The sequence below is a fragment of the Phyllobates terribilis genome, unplaced genomic scaffold (genome assembly GCF_046119375.1).
Source record: "Phyllobates terribilis strain yellow unplaced genomic scaffold, ASM4611937v1 Scaffold_5__5_contigs__length_657084704, whole genome shotgun sequence".
Taxonomy (NCBI): domain Eukaryota; kingdom Metazoa; phylum Chordata; class Amphibia; order Anura; family Dendrobatidae; genus Phyllobates; species Phyllobates terribilis.
In genome coordinates this window covers 15,971,580-15,999,177 of record NW_027362765.1, presented here as the reverse complement: position 1 = coordinate 15,999,177, position 27,598 = coordinate 15,971,580, and the positions used below count along the sequence as shown (strand labels likewise).

At 45.5% G+C, this 27,598-nt stretch overlaps 1 protein-coding gene across 2 annotated transcripts in view; it reads right to left on the bottom strand.

Moving 5' to 3' along the window:
• The window catches only part of LOC141270526 (uncharacterized), a 124,931-nt gene that overhangs the window by 22,074 nt on the left and 75,259 nt on the right, over positions 1–27,598 (bottom strand). The window contains exons 1-2 of one of the 2 annotated variants that reach the window (XM_073680561.1): positions 9,684–9,717; positions 5,551–5,652 (exon numbers count right to left, since the gene is read on the bottom strand). The exons of the other annotated variant lie outside the window; for it this stretch is intronic. The gene's annotated coding sequence lies outside the window, so the exon portion shown is untranslated. Of the gene's footprint in view, positions 1–5,550; positions 5,653–9,683; positions 9,718–27,598 lie in introns of those variants that run through there. 2 annotated transcript variants of the gene reach the window in all.

The window sequence follows — 27,598 nt, the reverse complement described above, 5'->3', positions numbered from 1 at the left end:
CTCATTCTGCTATTTGTCTCCGCTATGCTCCCTGCCTGGAATTCGGATTCCAACTGCCATTATATCATTGCTTTCCTTCAGAACGTACTATCTAATGACTCCCTACGGTACACAATGCCATATTAATTCAAGTCTGCAACCACATAGACCAAAGGTCTGTATTTCTCACTTATCCCTATCTCACTCGTCACTAGTAAATTGTTCTCCTGTGAGCCCATGTAGCTCAGTATGAGGACTCCCACACAGTATGATGGGCCCCATACTGTATGATTTCCCCCACGATCCTTCACTTAATATGATGCTGCCACAATTCTTGATATTTAAGAAAAACACACAAACTCAAACTACTCAACCAACTTTAGTAAGGAGCCTGTAGTACTGAGGCTCCATACTAAAGGTGCGATGTAGTGACGCCATTGTGCCTGAAATGCACGGAGTCTCAGACTCACAGGCGGAGGCTGAATGGTGGATCAAGGAGCTTTCAACTCCCTGATTCACTATTCTATTCAATGGCATCACCATCAATTCAAGGGCACCATAGAGGTCGCACAGGCTGCCTCTATGGATGATACGCTCCTACCTATCCAACTATTGTGAGGGAAATATCTCATAGGTCCTGGGTTCATTAGTATCTGCACCAAGAATGGGGCTAAGTGAGTAATCTGTGCTTTGAGATCTTTGGTTCCAACCACCAGAAAAGGTGAACGAATGGACTCTACATGCCTGGTTCCCACCGTGAAGCATGGAGGAGGAGGTGTGATGGTGTGGGGGTGATTTTCTGGTGACACTGTTGGGGATTTATTCAAAATTGAAGGCATACTGAACCAGCATGGCTACCACAGCATCTTGCAGCGGCATGCTATTCCATACGGTTTGCGTTTAGTTGGACCATCATTTATTTTTCAACAGGATAATGACCCCAAACACACCTCCAGGCTGTGTAAGGGCTATTTGACCAAGAGGGAGAGTGATGGGGTGCTACGCCAGATGACCTGGCCCCCACAGTCACCAGACCTGAACCCAATCGAGATGGTTTGGGTGAGCTGGACCGCAGAGTGAAGGCAAAAGGGCCAACAAGTGCTAAGCATCTCTGGGAACTCCTTCAAGATTGCTGGAAGACCATTTCCGGTGACTACCTCTTGAAGCTCAGCAAGAGAATGCCAAGAGTGTGCAAAGCAGTCATCAAAGAAAAAGGTGGCTACTTTGAAGAACCTAGAATATAAGACATATTTTCAGTTGTTTCACACTATTTTGTTAGCTATATAATTCCACGTGTTAATTCATAGTTTTGATGCCTTCAGTGTGACTGCACAATTTTCATTTACAGAAAAATCTTTAAATGAGAAGGTGTGTCCAAACTTTAGGTCTGTACTGTATATATTATATATATAATAATACACACACATATACATATACACACACAGAGTGGGCCATTGATATGGATACACCTAAATTAAATGGGAATGGTTGGTGATATCAACTTCCTGTTTGTGGCACATTGGTATATGCGAGGGGGAAAACTTTTCCAGATGGCTGGTGACCATGGCAGCCATTTTGAAGTCGGCCGTTTTGGATCCAACTTTATTTTTTTCAATAGGAAGAGGGTCATGTGACACATCAAACTTACTGAGAATTTCATAAGAAAAACAATGGTGTGCTTGGTTTTAACGTAACTTTATTCTTTCATGAGCTTTTTTACAAGTTTATGACCACTTATAAAATGTGTTCAAAGTGCTGCCCAATGTGTTGGATTGTCAATGCAACCCTCTTCTCCCACTGATAGAAACACCGCACAAGAAATGTTAGCACAGGCTTCCAGTATCCGTTGTTTCAGATGCTGCACATCTCCTATCTTCACAGCATAGACAATTGCCTTCAGATGACCCCAAAGATAAAAGTCTAAGGGCGTCAGATCGGGGGACCTTGGTGGCCATTCAACTGGCCCACGACGACCAAACCACTTTCCAGAAAACTGTTCATGTAGGAATGCTCGGACCCGACACCCATAATGTGGTGGTGCACCATCTTGTTGGAAAAACTCAGGGAACGTGCCATCTTCAGTGCATAAAGAGGGCAACAAATCATCATGTAGCAATTTCAGATATGGCATTGAGGTTTCCATTGATGTAGAATGGCTCCACTATCTTTGAACCCCATATAGCACACCATACCAGGAGAGGTCTGTAATTTTACTTTTATTGTAGGTACACTTCACATGTGAGAGGCAGAGTCTTGAAAAAAATGCAGAAAATCACAGTCTATGATTATTACAAAATTAATTTTCATTTTATTGCATGAAATAATTATTTGATACAATAGAAAAACAGAACTTAATATTTGGCACAAAAAAATTTGTTTGCAATTACAGATGTTTCCTGTTCTTCACCAAGTTTGCATACACTGCAGCAGGGATTTTGGCTCACTCCTCCATACAGATCTTCTCCGAATCTTTCAGGTTTCGGAGCTGTTGCTGGGCAACATTGAGTTTCAGCTCCCTCCAAAGATTTTCTATTCGGTTCAGGTCTGGGGACTGGCTAGGCCACTCCAGGCCCTCTAAATGCTTATGAAGCCACTTCTTAGTTGCCCTGGCTGTGTGTTTAGGGTCATTGTCATGCTGGAAGACCCAGCCACAACCCACCTTCAATACTCTTACGGAGGGAAGGAGGTTGTTGGTTAAAATCTTGTGATACATGACCCCATCCATCCTCACTTCAATATGGTGCAGGCGTCCTGTCCCCTTTAAAGAAAAGCACTCCCAAAGTATGATGTTTTCCCCACCATGCTTCACAGTTGGGACGATGTTCTTGGGGTTGTACTCATCCTTGTTATTCCAAACACAGCGAGTGGAGTTGATACCAAAAAGTTCTCCCATGTAGTTCTGGGCTTTTTCCTGACCTTTCTCAGAATCATCCTTACCCCACGAGGTGAAAACTTGCATGGAGCTCCAGACCAAGGAAGATGGACAGTCATCTTGTATTTGTTCCATTTCCTAATAATTGTGCCAACACTTGTTGCCTTCTCACCAAGCTGTTTGCCTATTGTCCTGTAGTCCATCCCAGCCTTGTCCCTGGACTCCTTAGACAGCTCTTTGGTCTTGGCCATGGTGGAAAAGCTGGAGTGTGAATGATTGAGTGTGTGGACAGGTGTCTTTTATACAGACAACAAATTCAAACAGGTGTAATTAATACAGGTAATGAGTGCAGAGTAGGAGGGCTTCTTAAAGAAAAACTAACAGATCTGTGAGAGCCAGAATTCATTCTTGCTGGTTGGTAGGTGGTCAAATACTTATTTCATGAAATAAAATGTAATTTAATTATTTAAAAATCATACAATGTGATTTTATGTTTTTTTATTTTTAGATAGTCCCTCACAGTTGAAGTGTACTGTACCTACGATAAAAATTACAGACCTCTCCATTCTTTCTAGGTGAGAAAACCAGCAAAATTGTCAGTGTATCAAATACTTATTTTCTCCAGTGTATCTATATGTACATTGTGGGGCACTTCCATCAACAATAGCCCACAGTATATTCTATTGGTCATATTTGACCCCTATTGCATAACTGGAGATACACAAGGATCACCACACTTGTTAATTAATAAATAGTATATGTGGGATATAACTGATAAAAAATAATTCTGATATAGCAGCTGAGATATCTCGATGAAGTACAGTAATATGTGAACCTCATTCTCAGGGAACTGAGTAGCAATGAATAGAGTATAAAATCCAGAAATGTAATTCAGAATGGGGCTGTATTCACACAAAACAGGCATAGGAAATTGCCTCATTGAGTCCCTTAGAGGCTAGTGAATCCAGTCTAACAATCCACTCACTTTCCTTTTTGAGGATACATCTATTGTGATCACCTCCTCTCACATTGGGTTTAACCACCTCTATGATACAAAAGGAGATGTCTTCGGTTTCACCTCGATGTACACTGTTCATGTGTCTCGCTAATGGGGTGTCCCAACCATGGTGAATATTGCCCAAATGCTCCCCCACCCTCCTCCTAGACTCCCTCTTGGTTCTGCCTACGCCTACATTATCTAGGGGGTAGGTTCATGTGGCCATATATACAAGTCCTAATGTTTTACAGTTGGAATAATCCCTCTGGAAAAAGGTTTTACCTGTGGAGGAACTCAACAAAGATTTACATGGTCTCATCCAATTAAATGTACAACATTCTCCACATCTAAAGAAACCACAGACTCTTCTATTCAGCCAAGTCCTCTTCCGTGCAGGATTTTTATAGAAACTATACATTAAAAGGTTCCTAATAGACTGACCCTTTCTGAAAGTTATTGTGGGAGTAGATCTCACAGCTCCCCTCAGGTCCAGGTCGACCACAAGGGTGTTCCAGTGTTTTCTGAGGATACTAAATATATTTTCACTCTGATTATTGTAAGTTCCTATAACTTGTGTTATCCTATCTTTTTCTTGGTCTCTTGGTTAGGTATGAAAGACTGTCTGTCTCTCCCGTTTTTCTGCAAACGATTGTGCGGAATCCAATATGTAATGTGGGTAGGGATGTGGAGTCGGTAAGCACCAACTCTGACTCAACAGCACTGATAGGAGGAGCTTCACTACTGAGCATGTACATAAAGTGCAGCACAGATTCATCTCAACTAAAAGCCTAGATACTTAGATCAGTAAAAGAACAGACATTTATAGGACATTTCATAAATTTCCCAAATTCTTATGAAAACATTTACAGCATATCCTGCACTAAACTACTGTACCAATTTATTATGTATTTTAGGAGTTGGAGTCGGTCCATTTGTCCATTGGACTCCACCAAAACGGACACCAACTCCAACTCAGACTCCACAGCCCCTGTGGGTACCCTTTTTCACTGAATCTGGGGTTCATGGCTTTTGCCTATATATTAAAATCTTTGACATTTGAACAGTTCCTTTTCAACCATAAAAATTGGCACTTGGGTATTCATTTTTTAGGGGGATGCGGTGGTGGCTATCCCACTTCAATAGTTTATTAGTGCTTGTAGGTTTATGGTAGATGAGTGTCCCTAGGGTCCCATCCCGTTCTTTCTTGATTAGTACATCCAGGAAAGGCAACTGATAATAATTAAACTGCAATGTAAATCTCAGGCCCACTCTATTGACGTTGAGTTCCCTGACATATTAAAAAAATTGTTCACTCGTCCCTGACCATATGTTAAAAATGCTGTCAATATATCTATACCATATCGATATGAAGAAATATGAAAAGAGTCCTCTCTTCCTCCCCTGCACCTACTCCCTGTTTTTACCCGCTTGCCGCATGTTTTCCTATATTGCCCACACATGATGGAATAAAGGACTTTTAAGCCAAGAAAGATCTGGTGAGTGCAGCTTTTCATATTTCTTCATATTGATGTTTGCTTTGAACTATAGCTTATGCACCACCGCAAAAGATCGCAAGTAACTGATGACATTAAGAATATCATCTGAGCTTGTGGGATTGGTGCCAGTATACTTCTAAAGTATCTCATTTGAAGTATATCTATACCAAATCCCAATATATGGATGCCATCACTTATGATCATACCTGAATATTGTGGTTTCCTCCCACCAGCCCAGGAACAGGCTAGTATACGAGGGGGCACAGGGGCTTCCGATCGCAGTACCCCTATGCTGGTGGAAGTACTTCCTGTCAAAAAGAAAGAAGTTATGAGTAAGAGTGAATTTTAGAAGATCCTCCATGAAGTCATTATGCTACACTCTATTGATCTCGATTTCAAGAAATGTGTAAGGCTATGTGCACACGATGCGTTTTTTTCCGCCGCGGAAACGCATTAAATCTGCATGTTAATAGGTCTGCCATGTAAAAGCAATAGTAATCCGCATGTGCTGTGCACATGATGCGGACACTTCTGCTCCGGATCACCATTGCGGTAAAATCCGCAGCATTACCATTTCTAACACGATTCCGCAGCAAATTTGCACCCATTGACTTGCATTGAAACGCAGCAAACCCGCAGGTAGAATATCTATACCTGCGGAATTGCTACGTTTCAATGAAAATCAATAGGCGCGGAATCGTGCTGGAATCGTGCTGCGGGTGGTACCCGGGTCGGGATAGGAGGCTGCTACTCCTCTCATCCGACTGCTGCTCTGGCTGATAACAGCGAGAGCAGAGTGGATGGGAGGAGCAGCAGTCTGCTCTTACCAATGCGCATGCCCGCGGTAGTAAAAAAAAAAAAAGTAAAAATAAAAAAATAAACCTTTATACTCATCTGTCCGGTGGCCCCCTATGTCCTCCTGGTCGCCGGTGGCGATGCTGTCTCCCCGGCGGCCAGCGGTACACTGCAGGGCGTGGGCTCGCAAGAATGTTCCCACGGTGGTTAGCTCACTGGGGCTGGTCAGCTGATCAACCCGAGTGACCTCTTGCAACCGTATATTGACAGGGGATGATTTTACACCCCTGTCAGTATACATTGCTGTCTTCTACAGCAGTGACATCAGTGATGGCTGATACCACTGCTGTAGAAGTGACCCAGATCGTCGTGGGACACTCGTTGGTGGTACGTGAACTGTGTTGTTGATGGTGGACAGGTGAGGAATATGGTTGTTGTTTTTTTACGTTTTTTTCAGGAGATCGGGGGCTTCGCGGGGTGTGTAATAAAAAAAATTGTAGAACAGTGTGTCTTATTTCATTAAAAGACTTTATTCTGGCCGTGTCTTTTACTACGCGGTTAGTAATGGGGGCATCTTATAGATGCCCTCCATTACTAACCTGGGCTTCACTTCAGCCGCCAATACAAGGCTGACGTGAACCCCAACCCCATTACCCCACTCGACACTGCTACAGGGCAGTGGGAAAAGCGGAGGCTAAGCGCCAGATTTGGCGCATCTTATGGATGCGCCATTTCTGGGACTGCTGAGGTGTGATCTTATTAGCCGTAGAGGGGCTAGGATCCATGGCCCTTTCCCTGGCTATTAATATCAGCCCGCAGATGTTTAGTTTAGCCTTTTCTGGTTAGATTTTATAGGGGGACCCCACGTCAATTTTTTTCTGGGGTACCCCTGTAATCTAGCCAGTAAAGGCTAAACAAACAGCTGTAGGCTGATATTAATAGCCAGGGAACATTTTTTGGCTAATGGCCCCTTTCCGCGGCTACCAATATCAGCCCTCAGCAGTCGGCTTTCTATCTCCTGGTTATAAAAATGACGAGGGAACCCAAGCCATTTTTATTTTTTATTTTAGGCTCTGTGCCCATGATCCGGGTGTAGCAGCGCTTTGGACGCAATTTTTTTCTGCGTCCAAAATGCTATATTCTATTTGAACGCATGTAAATCCACATGTGTTCACTGAACCATGCGTATACACCGCATTCCATACTTTCTAGTGGTCAAATTTCTGTTGCACAGACTAGCGACTCCGAAAGAGAATTTGACATGCTGCCGTCCTGACAGACGCGCCACATGTCAGTGTCCACGGATGATTCGCAGCCTCAGATGTACGCATAGTGGACATGGGATTTCTAGAGATCCCATCCACTATGCTGTAACATCTGGATGCTGAGGGTTTGACTCTGTATAAACACACAGCATCAAACCTGCAGCGGCTCCTGACCATGGCCACGTACCCAAACTCACCTGCAGCATGTAAATTTCTGTAGAGGACACGCTAGCCTATGCTGCAGATTTTGACCAATTGATTCATATGTCCTGACAACAAAAGTGAGGCATTAAAACACCGTGTTTTGGACGCAACATAAATACGTTGTGTCCAAAGTTCTGCTGAGTGCTGATCGGGGAACATAGGGACTAAGGAACCAGCTGTGAAATGTTAATTATGGCCAGGGAAAATGTTAGTTTAATGGCACCTTCCCAGGCTAAAATTAACAGCTCACAGCAGTCGCATAAATTACATGAATAGAAATGCTAATGAGGTTTGGGTGAATGGGACTAGCCGACAACAAGTTCTTTTGTTTGGTTATGTCAAGGTGTTAATCAGACCTTTTCATGACCAAACTTAATTAAAGTAAAGAGTTAAATAAACACACTGACACAGTGTAAACACTTTATTTGAATTACAGCAGACACATTCTTTAATCATTTAAATGAACCAATGTACTTACCCCAGTTCAATGGTAATCCAAGGGTTTAAGCAATGTCCCACCAAATAACTTTATTTAGCTCCAAAAAGCATTCATTGATGTACAAAAACGCATGTAAAAATGCGTCAAAAACGCATGCGTTTTTTCTTCCAGGGAGAGGAAAAAACGCTCAGGAGATTTCTGCTTCAAATCCTGAACGTGTGCACATACCCTTACTCCTCTGATACCATCCTTATGCAGTATATTACTGTACAAAGCCTCGATATCTAGTAAGGCCTGCTCCCCTACATGCATGTATACATGCTCGAGGGTATACATGTACGGGAGCAGACAAAGGAAAAACCATTTTCCAGAGGAATTATTCCAACTGCAGGACTTCAGAAACTTCAGGCGGTACTGTGAGAACATTACACTGTGTGGGGGCATCACACATACTGCATAAGGGGCATAAAGGGGGCATTACACTGTGTGGGGGCATCATACATACAGCATAAGGGGGATAATGGGGGTATTACACTGTGGAGGCATCATACATCCTGCATAAGGGGCATTACACTGTGTGGGGGAATCATACATACTGCATAAGGGGCTTAATGGGGGCATTACACTGTTGGGGGCATCATACATACTGCATAAGGGGCATAATGGGGGCATTACACTGTGTGGGGGCATCATACATACTGCATAAGGGGCATAATGGGGGCATTACACTGTGTGGGGGCATCATACATACTGCATAAGAGGCATAATGGGGGCATTACACTGTGTGGGGGCATCATACATCCTGCATAAGGAGCATTACACTGTGTGGGGGAATCATACATCCTGCATAAGGGGCATAATGGGGGCATTACACTGTGTGGAGGCATCATACATACTACATAAGGGGCATAATGGGGGCATTACACTGTGTGGGGGCATCATACATACTACATAAGGCGCATAATGGGGGCATTACACTGTGTGGGGGCATCATACATACTGCATAAGAGGCATAATGGGGGCATTACACTGTGTGGGGGCATCATACATCCTGCATAAGGGGCATTACACTGTGTGGGGGAATCATACATTCTGCATAAAAGGCATAATGGGGCATTATACTGTGGGGGCATCATACATACTACATAAGGGGCATAATGGGGGCATTACACTGTGTGGATGCATCATACATACTGCATAAGGGGTATAATGGGGGCATTACACTGTGTGGGGGCATCATACATCCTGCATAAGGGGCATAATGGGTGCATTACACTGTGGGGGGCATCATACATACCGCATAAGGGGCATAATGGGGGCATTACACTGTGGAGGCATCATACATCCTGCATAAGAGGCATAATGGGGGCATTACACTGTGTAGGGAGCATCATATATACTGCATAAGGGGCATAATGGGGGCATTACACTGTGGGGCCAGTAAAGGGGCCCTGTACTATGAGAACAATACGTTTCCTCCCTTCCTGTCTCCATAGTTGGGTCGTATGTATCTATTACAGGAAACAGAACAAAAACCTTATGATTCTTATAAAGGGGCAACACAAGACCCCAAAAGAGTCTCCGTGCTGAAGGGGTTAATGCCCCCCACGCCCAGTAATGGGGAATCTCCACATACCTCCACCTGCAGAGCCGCCACCACATATATGGCTGTTCTGTGCGCACAGGAGCTGTGATGAGGTCACAGGAGGGGAGGAGTCAGGGGTCACATGATCAGGGGCCTCAGTGGATGCAGGACTCTGCTGTGCTGGTTGTCATGGTGCTGGATGAGCTGAAGTTTATGTGTGGGGTCAGGAGGGGTTTACAGTGTGGATGTAGCAGAGCCGTGTGTGTACGAGGTGTACGGAGCAGAGCCGCGTGTGTACGAGGTGTACGGAGCAGAGCCGCGTGTGTACGAGGTGTACGGAGCGGAGCCGCGTGTGTACGAGGTGTACGGAGCGGAGCCGCGTGTGTACGAGGTGTACGGAGCGGAGCCGCGTGTGTACGAGGTGTACGGAGCGGAGCCGCGTGTGTACGAGGTGTACGGAGCAGAGCCGCGTGTGTACGAGGTGTACGGAGCAGAGCCGCGTGTGTACGAGGTGTACGGAGCGGAGCCGCGTGTGTACGAGGTGTACGGAGCAGAGCCGCGTGTGTACGAGGTGTACGGAGCAGAGCCGCGTGTGTACGAGGTGTACGGAGCAGAGCCGAGTGTGTACGAGGTGTACGGAGCGGAGCCGCGTGTGTACGAGGTGTACGGAGCGGAGCCGCGTGTGTACGAGGTGTACGGAGCAGAGCCGTGTGTGTACGAGGTGTACGGAGCGGAGCCGCGTGTGTACGAGGTGTACGGAGCGGAGCCACGTGTGTACGAGGTGTACGGAGCGGAGCCGCGTGTGTACGAGGTGTACGGAGCGGAGCCGCGTGTGTACGAGGTGTACGGAGCGGAGCCGCGTGTGTACGGAGCGGAGCCGCGTGTGTACGAGGTGTACGGAGCGGAGCCGCGTGTGTACGAGGTGTACGGAGCAGAGCCGCGTGTACGAGGTGTACGGAGCGGAGCCGCGTGTGTACGAGGTGTACGGAGCGGAGCCGTGTGTACGAGGTGTACGGAGCAGAGCCGCGTGTACGAGGTGTACGGAGCGGAGCCGCGTGTGTACGAGGTGTACGGAGCGGAGCCGTGTGTACGAGGTGTACGGAGCGGAGCCGTGTGTACGAGGTGTACGGAGCAGAGCCGCGTGCACGAGGTGTACGGAGCGGAGCCGTGTGTGTACGAGGTGTACGGAGCGGAGCCGTGTGTGTACGAGGTGTACGGAGCGGAGCCACGTGTGTACGAGGTGTACGGAGCGGAGCCGTGTGTGCACGAGGTGTACGGAGCAGAGCCGCGTGTGTACGGAGCGGAGTCGCGCGTGTACGAGGTGTATGGAGCAGAGCCGTGTGTGTACGGAGCGGAGCCGCGTGTGTACGAGGTGTACGGAGCGGAGCCGCGTGTGTACGAGGTGTACGGAGCGGAGCCACGTGTGTACGAGGTGTACGGAGCAGAGCCGCGTGTGTACGAGGTGTACGGAGCAGAGCCGCGTGTGTACGAGGTGTACGGAGCGGAGCCGCGTGTGTACGAGGTGTACGGAGCGGAGCCGCGTGTGTACGAGGTGTACGGAGCGGAGCCGCGCGTGTACGAGGTGTACGGAGCGGAGCCGCGCGTGTACGAGGTGTACGGAGCGGAGCCGCGCGTGTACGAGGTGTACGGAGCGGAGCCGCGCGTGTACGAGGTGTACGGAGCGGAGCCGCGCGTGTACGAGGTGTACGGAGCGGAGCCGCGCGTGTACGAGGTGTACGGAGCGGAGCCGCGCGTGTACGAGGTGTACGGAGCGGAGCCGCGCGTGTACGAGGTGTACGGAGCGGAGCCGCGCGTGTACGAGGTGTACGGAGCGGAGCCGCGCGTGTACGAGGTGTACGGAGCGGAGCCGCGCGTGTACGAGGTGTACGGAGCGGAGCCGCGCGTGTACGAGGTGTACGGAGCGGAGCCGCGCGTGTACGAGGTGTACGGAGCGGAGCCGCGCGTGTACGAGGTGTACGGAGCGGAGCCGCGCGTGTACGAGGTGTACGGAGCAGAGCCGCGCGTGTACGAGGTGTACGGAGCAGAGCCGCGCGTGTACGAGGTGTACGGAGCAGAGCCGCGCGTGTACGAGGTGTACGGAGCAGAGCCGCGCGTGTACGAGGTGTACGGAGCAGAGCCGCGCGTGTACGAGGTGTACGGAGCTGAGCCGCATGTGTACGAGGTGTACGGAGCTGAGCCGCGCGTGTACGAGGTGTACGGAGCTGAGCCGCGCGTGTACGAGGTGTACGGAGCGGAGCCGCGCGTGTACGAGGTGTACGGAGCGGAGCCGCGTGTGTACGAGGTGTACGGAGCAGGAGCCGCGTGTGTACGAGGTGTACGGAGCGGAGCCGCGTGTGAACGAGGTGTGCGGAGCCGCGTGTGTACGAGGTGTACTGAGCGGAGCCGCGTGTGTACGAGGTGTACTGAGCAGAGCCGTGTGTGTATACGAGGTGTATGGAGCAGAGCCTCGTGTGTATGCAAGGTGTACGGAGCAGAGCCGTGCGTGTACAAGGCATAATTACATTGATTCAAAAAGAAAATAAATAAACCAAAAACTGTGAGGGGGAGAGAAGGAGGGGTGAAGAGAATATGTCTGAAGCAGGTACATCTCTTACAATGTCTACCTATCCTTCTATCTATCACATATCTATCCATATAGTTCAAAAGAGAAGTAGGCAGCACACCAAACTCAGTGAAAAAACAAGGACTTTATTAGCCCATCAGATGTGGCTGACAACATTTCGGCTGAGAACAGCCTTTATCAAGCAATGTGCTAAAACAAGTGTCAAATATACATAGCAATATACATGCAAATATATAATTACATATCAATTAATAAGTTTGCAATAAATACAGTGACAATACAATAAAAATACAAATCATCAAGTAACCATATAATAAGGAATATAGATCATATTCATAATAATCATTTCATACTGTCTATGTTACAATCGTGAGTAAAGTGCTTTGTGCATTAATTAATGTGATAAATGCACCTGTGTATAAATTAAGAATGGAGGCTGGACTCATATATTAGTAACACCATGATATTATTAACATATATCGCCACAATCCAGCTTCCGGAATTGTCTAACTGGTCATGACCATGTGTATCACAGCAATCACATCACAAATATCGCTAGATCTCCAAATTCTCGCACATGCGCAATAATGAACAAAAATAGCTATCCATATATCCATATCTATTTATCTGTATATCTAACCGACATCTATATATCTATTCATAGATATATGGATAGATGGATAGATTCATAGATTGATAGGTAGATATAGGAGTTTGTATGTTCTCCCCGTGTTTGTGTGGGTTTCCTCCGGGTTCTCCAGTTTCCTTCCACACCCCAAATACCATACTGATATGGAATATAGATTGTGAGCCCCAATGGGAACAGCTATGATAATGTATGTATATCGCTGCGGAATATGCTGTCGTTATATAAAAATAAAGATTATTATTATATACGGATGGATAAATAGATAGAAATATGTGAGTGAGATATATAATCAGTGCTTTGTGTTTGTAGCTTACTGTACATATAAATTATTAATTACTAGAATGTCCTATAGAAATCCATTACTGGACACTTCAAAGAATACATAATTCACCCACTGACCTGATCTGCTGTCAATTAGCAGTCTAGTCAAAGAAGCGAATATGTTAAAACGGTATATACTTTATTTCATACAGAATTAAAAATACATTAAAAAAGACAGGAGATAACCGCAACAAGAGAGAGATACATTTATTGATTGGAGGAAGAAAATAAAATAAATCCCTCTTGTGGAGATAAAGAGTAAAATCTTAATAAGCCAGACGTTTAGATTTGTTAAGTCAAGAGAAATACACTATTGTGTTTAAATTACACTATTTTGTTTAAATTGTCTTGTACATGTTTGTGTATTTCTAAAGGTCAGACCAGTATTTGTCTAACCCTGATTGTGGTCTCCTCTTGGAGTTGGAAACAATGTTATTTGCTAATATGCTAATTGTACTAAAAGCCAGTTGAATGTTTATTTAAAGAGCCCACTGTATACCAACTATGTAAATTGATTATCTCAAACAATGATAGGTGAGCCCTGCACCTTTACCCCTGACATGTGATATGCACACTTAGCTTTGGTGGAGAAGGGTGAGAGTAGTTCTGCCATTCAGGGGGCTGAGCCCAGAGAAGCAGAAAGGTGATGTGCTTCTGAGACAGAGTGAGTCTTGGGACAGAGATTCAGACTGACTTTAGCAGGAGAATGAGAGACATCCTTAAGAACAGTAAATGGATTGCATGGCATCTAAGGAGAAACAGATTGTATATTATTCTAGCCTAAGGGTACCAGCCCTGACTGGAAAGATTCGGATCTGCTCCATTGACCATCAGAGAGACATGGATACATTTTGGGGAGTCCAAGAGACGACGAATAAGTCACCTGGCCCCATGGATATGTTGTTTTGGAGTTACTAGGAGGGACCCACCGGTCGCATAGAACCCATGGAGACATTAGGAGTTGCCAGGAGGGACTGGCTCCATGGAAACCCTCGGAGAGACCAGATTTGGACCCTCGGGTCTCCTGGTCTTGTACCTCGATGGACTGCTAGCTTCCTAAGCTTGCCACTACCTTCTCTCTGTGGGGGCCCGACAGAAGCGGGGGTCCACTGGTTGAGGTAGTCGGCCCTGGAAGTCTCCAAAGTCGCAGCTGTTCTATCCCGGACGGAGCGCAAGGGTGAGACTGTGTAATGTTGTACTGTACCATCTTGGGTATTTGCTGAGACTGTTCTACGTGTTTATTGTCCGCTTTGTGGTTCAATAAAGTATTACCATGCTGTTTTACTTGCACCCTGTGTTGTCTGAGTAGTGTTACGCCCACGAAAGACCCCGGGTCTTCACACCCCTCCCCAGGCCAATACTAATTGTATTATGATTGTCTACATCAATATTATATCCATACAAGATACCACATCTAATATAGCATGACACCTCAATATCAATGATTAGCAAGTCTCCCTGCCATCAAATGTCAGTATACTTATACCATCCTAAGACTTCAAGATAAAGTGCAAATGCATAATACTATAGGCACAGTGGTAATGGGAACATTTTAAACAATATAGCCAGCGCGAGGAAAAGTGGTAGCAATAAATGAAGACTATACTATAATAAAGTTAAAGTTACCTAGTGAATCAGCTGCCACACGAATACTATGTCCAATGCCGTTTTGCCAAAGCTTCTTCCGGGAGCGTGTCTATTCAGATAGGGGCTGAGTATATATATGTTATTGTCCTGTAGGAAACCTCTACGTCATAGTACTAATGCGTTTGTTTGCGGTCACATGCCCGGAGTAGGTGGCGCATCTACGTCCTGGTCTGTCACTTATAGCAAATGGGGCCTCACAGGAAGTGCGCTGTGAACCGCATGCTATAGCAGTCATGTAATCGGCACTTCCGGAGGTCAGAAGGGATACGGCAGGGGCGCATGCGCACAGCCAAGCATGGAGACGCACTAGACTACCGCAATGTAGGCTGGTTGCTAAGGGATGCATATTCCAAATAATAAACGCCAGATTCAGGTAGCAGATATATGGATTAGAAGCTATGTTAAAGCACCTTAATAATGCAATACTATTTAAAAAAGGCATTAAACTCATAATCCCACCATTATAAGAAAAGTGCATAGCGCAATAGATACCTACCAAGTACATATAAAAATCCATTAATAACTATTAATAATAATGTGTTAATTAAGGCATTTAACTCATAATTCCATAATTATAAGACAGGTGCATAGTGTAATAAATGCCTATTAATAAGGTGCCTAGAGGCACTAACAAAAGTCGAGTTAAAGAAACCCATATATTTCCTCCGTATCACAATTTCTATGAGGTGCATGAATATATATAAAATATATATCAATAAAAAATCCGGGGGAATAAAGGGGGAAGAAATCTTTACCAATAGCCTATAATAAAAATGATGATTAATAACCGAGGGGCCTGCAGCTAGTATTAGACCCTGTTCAGTATATGTGCATAAGGCGTTAATAAAGATATAAATATTATGGCTTTATACAAAAAAAAGAGGCAACAAAAACACCTCAAAGGTGAAGTAAACAATATATAGATGTACACCTATATTAATTATTACTACAAGTTCATGTTGTGGTGGTTTTCTTCAATTCTGCAGATGTTGCATAGTCCCTGGACTTATCTAGATGTTCTTCCTGCTCATACAGATGAAACGACATCCTCATCACAAGGGGTAATCCCTAATTCGAGCTACAGGCCCCTCGGCTATTAATCATCATTTTTATTATAGGCCATTGGTAAAGATTCCTTTTCCTGGTGGTGGCTCTGAGGTCAGGCAAGCTCACACACATACCATGCCTGGCCCATGTGTGACCTGCCCAGGGGATGGGGATTACTCGGTACCCGGGCCTTTAGCCTGGCCTTGGGGATGTCGCGGTGGTCGGCTCCCGGGCCCGTACCCTGGGGTCACTCTTTTAAAGGGTGGATATTTGTTAATTTTATAAGAGTTTGTGACGCCACCTGTGGCTTCTGGTGAGAATCACCAGCGCTGCGCAGTCCACTGAGGCCGGTGATAAGGCAGCTTGATGGTATAGCTCCCCACAGGTGGAGCTAGGCCTCAGGGCAGCGTACGGAGAGGGGGATGCAGGACAGGCGAGACCCAGCCTGGTCAGAGCAAGAACAGGGACAGACACGATAGTCACTTCAGTACCTTTTACTGATAGAAATTCAGGCACGTCCCGGAGCACTGTAGGGTGAAGGGTGCATATCAGGATCCTCCCTAATGAGTGGGTGTTGGGCCTCCTGTTTCTTGCCTCTGCGTAGTAAGTTTCTGACCTGCCTGGAGCTAGGCCTAACTTTGTCTCTGTCCTGCACTGGCTGACCTTGTGGTAGGGCCTTCTCTTGGAGTACACGCTCCTCAGCTTGCGGGGCCTATGTGTCTCCTGGCTCTGTTATGTATCAGCACTTTAGTGATCCTGGGACTTGTAGTTCTCCAGGGGTTCCGGTTGTACCTTACTGGGTCATAGAGATCCCGGTAAGCTTCGGACCCGGTGTCCGGTAAATTCTTCGGGGTGAGCTAGTTAAGCTCCTCTGCCCCCTATGTACTAACTCTCCACTCGCCTTCAGCCTACTCGGGCCCTCACTAGGCTACTCACACTAACGGCAGCTTGCCACGCTTCACCGATCTTATGGCGCTGGCACACCTAAAGCTCACTATTCTGAGCTACCACTGAGCTGAGCTCCACTCTGCATTCAGACCTGTACTCACTGATCTCTCCAGAGGAACTGCTGAATCACTGAGCTCCACTGCAGACTGACTTGTTTCTGTGTCTCACTCTGCAGGAACTGAACTGCCTGGCTCCACCTTCCCTATTTATCTCCCTAACGGGCTCCCTCTGGTGGTCTGAGGTGGAAGGTGGAGATGTGTGAATGTTTATGGGGGCCTCTTGTGGAGGAATCCATCAATGCACTCTTCCAGGATCTGTGATACCAAGCGCAGCTGGGCGTCACATGTGCTTAAACTCGGGGTTCAGCAATTTCTCAAAACCTACCCGAATCTGTCAGATCTGCTTGTCAAAGTACGCCGCCTGTGTGCCCATTTTAGAAAATCAGCTACAGCTTCCGCCGCCCTTGCAACGTTTGCAGCTTCCAGCTCACCGACTGATCTGCGATGACACCATGCGTTGGAACTCTACATTGCAGATGTTGGGAAGGATTTGTGAGCAGAAGAGGGCAGTTGTTGACTACCAGCATCAACAAGGCCGTCGGTATTCAGGTCAGACTCCACACATAAAACCTCTGGAGTGGACATGGATGTCAGACATTTGTACCATCCTCCAAAACTTTGAGGACTCCACCAAGATGGTGAGCGGCGATGACGCCATAATTATCGTCACCATCCCGCTTCTCTGTCTTCTGAAATGCTCTCTGCTCACAAAGAGGATGCATTGCAGATGGTGCACGATGAGATGAAGCAAGGAGCCATGCAGGGTGATTACACACAGCCCAGCCTCATCTCATCCCAATGTGGATTAGGTGACAATGAGGAAGAGGAGCAGGAGGAGGAAGAACAGGAGCTAGTTTCCTGCGCTATAGACGGTTCCACCTGCACAACTGTCATACCGTCTGTTCAGCGTGGATGGCCTGAGGACAGGAAGGAGAGGAGGAGGATGAGGAGGAGAGCATTGCCGTCCTCTTGGTGAGGACACGGAAGTCTTGCCTGTTAGCAGTCTGGCACACATGGCTGAGTTTATGTTACGCTGCCTTTCCTGTGACCCTCGCTTTGTCCAAATTTTGGGTGACAGTCATTACTGGTTGGTGACGCTTCTAGACCCACGCTATAAGGAGAACTTTCTATTTCTTATTCCCTTGCAGGACAGGACTAAGAAAATGGGGCAGTACGAGTAGGCCCTTGTTGCGGAATTTTAAAAAAAATTCCCATCTGAAAACGCTGGCGGCAGAGGTCACAGTTCGTTGGACAACCAAGGAGTACAGGCAAGAGAGACACAAATGCCGTCCAGCAGAGACATGGGAACACTGTGAAAGTTCTGGGACAGTTTTCTCAGTCCCTCCCATCGCACAGGCCCTGAGGCGCGGGGTATTCTCCCAAGGAAGGAAAAGTTTCGGAAGATGGTGAAGGAGTGTCTTGCCGACTTTACCAACGTCCTCCGTGCGTTATAATTATTGGGTATCCAAGCTGAACACCTGGCATGAACTGGCTCTCTACGCCTTGGAGGTCCTGGCTTGCCCTGCCGCTAGAGTTTTGTTAGAGCGGGTTTTTAGTGCCTGCCGCTGGTGGAATTATAACCGATAGGCACACATCCGCCTGTCACCTGAAAATGCTGACAGGTTGACTCTTATAAAAATGAACAAAGGCTGGATTGGGACAGACTTCTCAATATCACCGAAAGTTAGCAGCGTAACATAAACTCAAATACAGTGTCTTTTTTTCGGGAGGTCTAACTTTATTGCCATGCACCTCTGTCTTCACACCCAGACATGGGTATACACTTCCTGATTTTGTCTATTTGCTCTTGTCCTCCTCCTTCTCCGCATCCTCATATCTACGTCTTTTGCAAGGGGCATTGGAGTTCCTCCAAATTTTTGGCAGCCGTTTATTCACTGCATATGCAAACAGTATGGGAGACACACCTCCTAATAATGGGAGCATTTTTTGCAGGAGGCCGTCCGAACTCTACGTCTCTTGCAAGGGGCATTGGAGTTCCTCCAAATTTTTGCCAGCCGTTGCTTCACTGCATAGGCAAACAGTAAGGGAGACACACTTCCTAATAATGGGAACATAGTTTTCAGAAGGCCCTCCGACCTCTATGTCTCTTGCAAGAGACATTGGAGTTCCTCCAAATTTTTGGCAGCCGTTGCTTCACTGCATACACTATAACTGAATAGCAGACCCTCTCCTTTCTAATGGGAACATGTCGTACTCGTTACTGTGGCCCAGCTGTATGTGTCTTTAAATTGTTAGTGGGGGTTTTCCTAAACTTGGGCAGCCATTGGACTCACTGCTTACCCTATAACTGAATAGCAGACCCTCTTTTTTCTAATGGGAACATGTTGTTACTGTGGCCCAGCTGTATGAGTCTTTAAATAGTTAGTGCGTTTTTTCCCAAATTTTGGCAGCCCTTGCAGTCACAGCATGGGCATTACCACTATAGCAGACCCGCTCCTTTATAATGGGAACATTTTTATTTACTGAGACCCTCCTCTATGTCTCTTCAAAGGGGTATTGGGTTGTGTCCAAATTTTTAGCAGCCCTTGCAGTCACTGCATACAGAATAACAGTATAGGAGACCCACACATTAATAATGGGAACAACAAGGCATAGCCGACTGCTGGCCCTGTAAGAATAGTAAGGGCCGCCTGATGGCCCTATAAAAATAATCTTTGTGACTATCAGAGTCCCTCCATCATAAATGTATCAGGATGTGTCTGATGATGTGTCACACGCCACATGGCCAGATAAGGTTGTAAAATGTTAAAATGACATTTTCCGGTGAATGCATTTGTCTTGGTTGAAAGCAATGCAAAAGTGCAAAAACGCATCAAAAACGCTACGTGTGAACATAGCCCAAGGTGTGGAGGAGCATTTTTGTTTTTGGTTATTTATTTTGCCTTCTATACAAGTCATTACCCTGGAAAGGATGTTCCTTAACATTTTTTCCCAGGAAAATCTATTTTGGTTTCGTTTTTGTATGTTTTATTGAGAGTCCGTAAAAGTGGCGTAATACCTCTAACAACGTTATTGACAGCAGTGACCTGGGAGTCAGAAATGCTTCCAGGGGTCTTCCCCATGCTGTTCCCATGTCATTTGAGCACTGTTCCCATCGATTTGAGCAATTTTTAGGCCCTCTGCAGACCGCAGGGGGGAGCCGGAAAAATGCTTGAGTTTCCCATAGACTTACATTGGGCTCGTTACTCGGTCCGAGCACTCGAGCATTCCAATTTGCTCGACTCGAACGAGTACCCGAGCATTTTAGTGCTCGCTCATCACTAGTTGTTACCAACATCTGGTGAGAATTTCATGCCAATCACACCTTTAGATAGTTAGGTCCAGAAAATATTTGGACAGTGACACAAGTTTTGGCATTTTAGCTGTTTACCAAAACATATTCAAGATACAGTTAAATACTCAATCTGGGCTTAAAGTGCCGACTTTCCTCTTCAATTTGAGGGTATTCACATCCTAATTGGAGTAAGGGGTTAAGAATTACAGCTCTTTAATATGGAGCTGCCTCTTTTTCAAGAGACCAAAAGTAATTGGACAGTTATCTCAGAAGTGCATTCATTAGCTGCATGTCCGATACGCTGAATCATTACTCAGGCCGAATTAAGAGATTAGGCCCGCCAAAATAACAAGTGCTCACTTGTGAGAAAAGCAATTCTGTTTATTCATATGCAAATATTTCTTCTTATACCATTTACAAACAATGCAACTCATGTATCCCTCCCTTCATTACCCAGGTCATGAGGACTTTATCTATCATGTACCCATAACGCAGTTTTTGCAGAATTTCAAAACATTGCATATGAGATAACAAAGTATGAAATCCTTAACTAAGACTATAAGGCTGGGTAATACTAATCAAAATGTAGAACAGAGAGAAAATCATTAACCCTTCTATATCAATTTCCCCTTTTGGTATAACATTTACTACAAGGTTAGTTAGTTAGTTAGTTAGTTAATTGCAACAGGCTGGACTAAATATTTGACACATTCCCTCTTCTTTTGCTGTCAGGTAATCTAGTACTATAGTATGTTGGTTAGTAGCTATGATTAATTGTCTCTGTTTGTATTACTCTCATTAAGAACCTGGAAAATTTGATCATCCAGGTAGCCGGTGGCTTCCACTAACTTGTCCCACATTTGTGCTATGAAGGGATATATTAATATACTCCTGTGAAGAATATTGGAGATATAATTCCATGTCAATCATTGTATCCTATTTGGCAAAGGATTATAAAGCCCCCTTTAGTGTGCAGTTGTATCAGGGCCCCAGGCAGCTGCAGGAGGGGGGGTTAAGAGACTGTGAGTGACAAATGTCAAATCATCTCAACTTAGAACAAAGGGACTGTTGCCATGTGGTTTTCCTTTAGTTAAACAGATAGGAATTCCATATCAAATTATGGAAATACTATATATCATAGGCATACCTCGAATAGATTTTTAAAATCCCAAGGATATGGTGAATGTCCGCCTGGGTCTCGACCCAGTCTAGCACATAGGGATAGGTAGATACATGGCACAGCCATTCGGAAACCAATAGGGCCACTGTGTTTAGCTGGATCCGATGACACCAGAAGGAGTTATAACCCATCTTATTTTCTGGAGTTTGTAGCTGCTAGAAGCCAGGGGTGGAGATTTGGGTCCAGTCCATGGGTCAGAGAGGGGTGACCCAGAGTGGCTAAAAAGCTCCTGCAGCTCTTGGCCCATTGCTTTTTTTCTGGGAGGCTGCGACAACACATCGTATGGGAGAAGTCACCCAACAGACGGAACCACAAGCCTCCAATAAGGCAGCACCTCCCCTGCAAGCCAGGCCTTCTATCTGACTCGTAATTGAATTTTAATATCTGCATACTTTTGTAACATTACTATTGTGTTTGAATCTCTGACCATTATGTATGTATAACCCTTATATATAAAGTGTATTGTCTAGTGTGCCCTTAAGGTGGTTAAATATATAATTTAACCTTGGGCTGCTCTTATATCTCGATCAACGAATCCACACGTCCATTGTTCGTTTCAACTCACATGCTACCGGGGCTGGTTTCTGGCCCTATATTTAATCCCGTTATGGACCAGGGCTTGTGTCTAATAGGAACTGGTGGCAGCTCTACCGGGCAGATAAGGTTCTGTTTCACTGGGGTCAGTGAGAGGGGCATCTCAGCCTGTCAGGGGTGGTGCCACATCATTGACTGAGTGGGCCACCTCTTCTCACTTCTGGTACCTTCCTGGACCTGTAAGGACAGGGCGTGTCTGTGTAGAACTGTACCAATATGACCTTACGTGTCCCGAGGGGTTTCAGAATATTTCGTTGGTGCAAAGCGCGGATCCATATCATGCGATCAGCCTGGCGTAATAGCGACGTCAAGTGGGAGGCGCGGTGGGGATTCTTCACATGTGGTAGCAGCTGTGGGATTCTGCATGATCTCTCTGGTGCCATTCATCACAACTACTGAATATTTTATATATATATGTATTATTTGTTATCCCCATTTCTACTAAATGAGGCGTGCCATTTGGCCGGGGCTTATTGTCTGCTGCCCTTTTATACAAGGTGTGAATTGGGACTGCTACTTTGCTATGAAGAATTATGAAAGTGGCTGGTGTTATTTTGGCAAGACTGCAAACCCCTCTTATGTCTGGGCTCACCTACCTGTAAGCAAGGTGTCCGCAAACCAAGAATACTCCGTCTGGGAGAACACAAATGTGGGCAGGGGTCTGTATACAATAGTATAAATTCAAAAGTCACAACATGGCATGTCACAGAGCACATCTTTTCCCCTAAACTTACATTGAGTCATGGTTTCATTGTGTATAATAAAAAAGTTCACAGTTGTTAATACTAAAGGGAATCTATCACCCCCTGGGACTTTTCAGGCCGCTAATATGGGTATACAGGTGATAGAAATGTGAATCTTTACTTACCTGTATGGCCCATATTAGCAGTCTGGTTGCTGTGTAATAGCCAAGACGCCAAGAAATCGCCGCCTACTAGCCCTGTTTCCATACTCACCCCACCTCCCCTGCACGTTACAGGGCCCTATGACGTGCAGTTGCCGGCCGGATCCCGCGCCTGCGCTGTTTCCTCTGTACGGACGGCGCTCTTCTTCCTGCCGTCAGTGCAGTGTTTTGCAGCAGGGAACTTGTGCGCAGGAACTGGAAAGGCTGGGAAGGCAGAGTGACTCACCGGCGCCTGCGCACAAGTTTGCGGGATAATTTAATAAAAAAAGCTATTACACAGCAACCAGACCGCTAATATGGGCCATACAGGTAAGTATAGATTCACATTTCTATCACCTGTATGCCCATATTAGTGGACTGAAAAGTCCCAGGGGGAGATAGATTCCCTTTAAGTATTGTTAAATATTAGAAAATAAGTATAATCAACTTGATGAGGTATGAATATAAGCGCTTACATTAACCAAATAATTATGTGTGTGCTAGAGGAATATATAGAAGAAAGGGGGGTGGAAAGAGAAAGAATAGGAAGAAAAATGTGGGTTGGGGGCACCGAAGGAAAAAAAAACACGACTTCTTGAAACCATCACTTCAGAGGAGACCACATCTACCACAAGATTCTATTTTAAGTATTATTTTCTGATAACCAGATTGCCAGGTCATTCCCCTCATTGGATATTATTAAAAATGTCCATTTGCAATGAAAAGCTTTGAGGCGATTGTTATTATGTGTAATTGTTTTCCATTTTTATAATATTAACCTCTTGCACCCATTCACCCAAAGTGGTAAATTTGGTGGATTTCCAGTGACGTGGAATAATTGACTTAACAGCTGTTAGAAAATGCCTAAGGATATCTTTCTTTACCTTTGAGATTGAATCCGGAGTAATGGAAAGTAGGCCTATTTGGGGGGAGGTGTGACTCTGCTACCAGTGAGACTATTGACAGTGAGAAAAATGAATTCCATAATCCACAAACCAATGCCCATTCCTACCATATAAATAACATGGACCTGGCTGCACCACCACACCGCAAGAACAAGTCCAACACAGAAGGGAAGATCCTATATAGCATAGTAGGACAACGGTACCATCTAGATAGAATCTTATAGTTTTTCTCCTGAGCACGGCAAATAATAGATAATTTGTGGGAGAGTATGAATGCTTTTTGCCAATCCTCTTCTGAAATTTGACTACCCAATTCCTTCTCCTAAGACCCAGTAAATGGTAGAGGGTCATTAGTGGTGTCCCTTTTGTATTACTTTGTATATACTAGATAGAAGTTTAGCACAAAGACCTACTTGAGTGATTAAGGTTTCAAAAGGAGTGAGTTCATCCTTTACACTATTGATAAATATGTGAGAATTTATAATGACCTGAGCTGGAAATAAGCCAGCCAAGACAGTCACCTACCTGGACAGGAGCCACAAAGTTAAAGGAAATAAAAGAGCCTAATCCCATGAGAACATGTCGGAATCTAACCCAGGTGGATCTGTCCGCACCTGAAGTAAATGAGTCCGCACCTGAAGTAGGGGGTAAATTTGGGTTGTCAAACAAGGGCATTAATGGACTCAATCTAAGTGATATAGATGATGAGATTAAGACTTGCCCTCGTGTTTTCAAAAAGTGTTGAGTGAGTATTGGTAATTGTTTAGTTTGGAGAAGTATTTTGTGTATCCAAGGTAGAGATGTGAGTGTCCAGGGAGAGAGGTCCCTTTCCTGTTTCACCCATTGCTTATGTTCCACAGACATGAACCAGTCCACTGCTCTAATACAAATAGCAGACGGATGGTATTTTTTTAGATCGGGCAAATTAATATCCCCTTTATTTTTGGGGCGCGAATAATATTTTAAAATGTATCCTAGGCCTTGATGTTCACCATACAAACTTGCTCATAGCCTTGTTGAGAAGGGAGAAAAAAGTCTGAGGAACGCAGACAGGAAAGGTCTGGAATATATAAAGAATTTTTGGCAATGAGGTTCTTTATTTTCTCAGATGGTAAAGCTGCCCATTCTTCTTGGCAAAAAGGGTCCAGTTCCAGTAAATTCCTGGGATGTCTAGCATGAACTGTGCGCTTGAGATCTCCCCAGAGTGGCTCAATGATATTGAGGTCAGGAGACTGAGATGGCCACTCCAGAACCTTCACTTTGTTCTGCTGTAGCCAATGACAGGTTGACTTGGCCTTGTGTTTTGGATCGTTGTCATGTTGGAACGTCCAAGTACGTCCCATGCTCAGCTTTCGGGCTGATGAGTGCAAATTTGCCTCCAGTATTTGCTGATTACGTGCTGCATTTATCTTTGCTACAACTTTTGCCAAGTTTCCTGTGTCTTTGTAGCTCACACATCCCCAAAACATCAGCGATCCACCTCCGTGCTTTACAGTAGGAATGGTGTTCCTTTCATTATAGGCTTTGTTGACCTCTCTCCAAATGTAACGTTTATAGTTGTGGCCAAAAAGTTCAATTTTGGTCTCATCACTCCAAATTACCTTGTTTCAGAAGAAGTTTTGAGGCTTGTCTCTGTGCTGTTTGGCGTATTGTAGGTGAGATACTTTGTGGCATTTGCGTAGTAATGGTCCTGAATTTCAGCTGATGTTATTTGTGGGTTTTTCTTTGCGTCCGAACAATTTTTGTTGGTCTACCTGACCGTGGTTTGGTTTTTATAGTGCCTCTGATTTTCCATTTGTTAATCGCAGTTTGAGCTGCTGACTGGCATTAGCAATTCCTTGGATATCTTTTTGTTTTCCTGTGTTATACCGTTCAACTATCTTTTCCTGTAGATCTGTTAACAATTATTTTGCCTTCCCCATGAATCACAATCCAGAAACGTCAGTGGCTGGATGAAAGATGCAAGAGTCTGTCTGGATCCCAGAAACTCACTCAGCTTTTATGCAGACACACTGATGACAAGCAAACAGGTCACAGGTGTGGCTGTTATCTTTAGTAGCCATCCAAACCCATTTGTGTCAAATTCTGTGCATGTTATCAGGCCAAAATCACCAGGGTATGTGAACTTTTGATCAGGGTCATTTGGATGTTTTAGGTTGTCATTAAGATTTAAAAAGAGAAAACACAGTAGTTTGACAATAAATGGCTTCACCCAGCCAATAACCATGAGTGGAGAAAAAGTTTTTTTGTTATCATTCATATTCTCTGAATCAAGGCCAAGAAAGCAATAATTCTGCCGGGGTATGTAAACTTTTGAGCACAACTGTAGTGGCTCACTATCTCTTTTAGATTCAGCTCTAAACACCCCTGTCATACCCTTCATTGTTACCCCTTACTTGTATGTCCAGGTTTGTACTTTATTTACCACTGCACCATACATCTTTCGTTTCTTCCAGCAGTAGACATGCGCACTTGCCACTTGACTCTTCAGTTCAGTCAGCTTTTTCCGGTGCTTCTCTGGATATTGGCGCAGGTGCACTCACACGCTTGTTTGTCTTGACACACACGCACCGGATATGATGTGGCATGTCACTCCACTTCCTATTTAAAGCCGGTCAGCGCGCTGGTCGGGGCAAAGCCTCTCTATCTGTCACGGGTGTGTTGCCACGAAGATCGTCACGAGTACACAGCCTGACTTCTCGCAGCTGACTTGTTGGTGCTTTGTGTTTTCTCGGCAGTGTAGGAGTTAATTCTCTCTCTCTCTGGGCTAGCTGAGGTCCAGCCTCGCCCAGCTGCAATCAATGCTTCTTTAGTGAGACTCCTTTATATTCCTGCAGGTCTGTTTGGGAGGTGTCGGTGAAAGCTTTTCATTCAGACTTACAGAGCGGATCGTGGTGTTTGGAGTTGCTGAGATAAGTGTATTTGGAAGTGTGTTTTCCCTTTCCTCGCTTTATCATTTATCTCCTTTCCCGTTGGTGTTCCCTCTGTTGTAGTTGTTTAGAAGTTGTATGCAAGGTGGTTTTGGTTTTTCCCTTGTACTGTCTCATTCGTCTAAATACTGTGTGTGGGCATATTATTTCTGGTTCCCTATTGTTGTGATCGGGGTCCTTCTCAGGACTAGATTACTGAGGTGCAGGGATCTTCAGGAGGTAGGGGTTACGCTGGCGGCCTGGACCTCTGTACCTTTAACAGTACCTCCAGGATGAGGGATTAGTCAGGGCCCCAGCTTAGGGTCAGCTTAGGCCCCCTACCTCCAGTATTCTGTGACAGTGTGACATTTTCACCGACCATCTTAGTTTTTCTCCAGCTACCATGGATCCAGTAGCCGGTCTAGCTCGGCAGTTGCAGAGTTTGTCCATGGGGCTGGCGGACGTTAGGTCCAAGGTTTTGCATCCTCTGGAGCAAGCCGGACCAGAACCTAAAGTAGCTCTCCCTGACAGGTTCACTGGGGGGCGGGACAAGTTTTTTGTTTTCCGGGAGGCATGCAAATTGTACTTTCGGCTGCGGCCTCGGTCATCGGGCAGTGAAGAACAAAGGGTGGGAATTGTCATCTCGCTCCTACAAGGGGACCCACAATCTTGGGCGTTCTCTCTTCCCCCAAGCTCCCCGGTTCTCCAGTCAGTGGATAGGTTTTTCGCTGCTCTGGGACTCGTATATGATGACCCAGATCGGATCTCCCTTGCTGAGTCTAAGTTACGTAGGATTCAGCAGGGAGATCGTCCGGCGGAGGAATTCTGTTCGGAGTTCCGTAGGTGGGCCACGGACACCCAGTGGAATGACCCGGCTCTTAGGAGCCAGTTTTGTCATGGTTTATCCGACAAATTACAGGATGTGTTGGCACAGTATGACTCTCC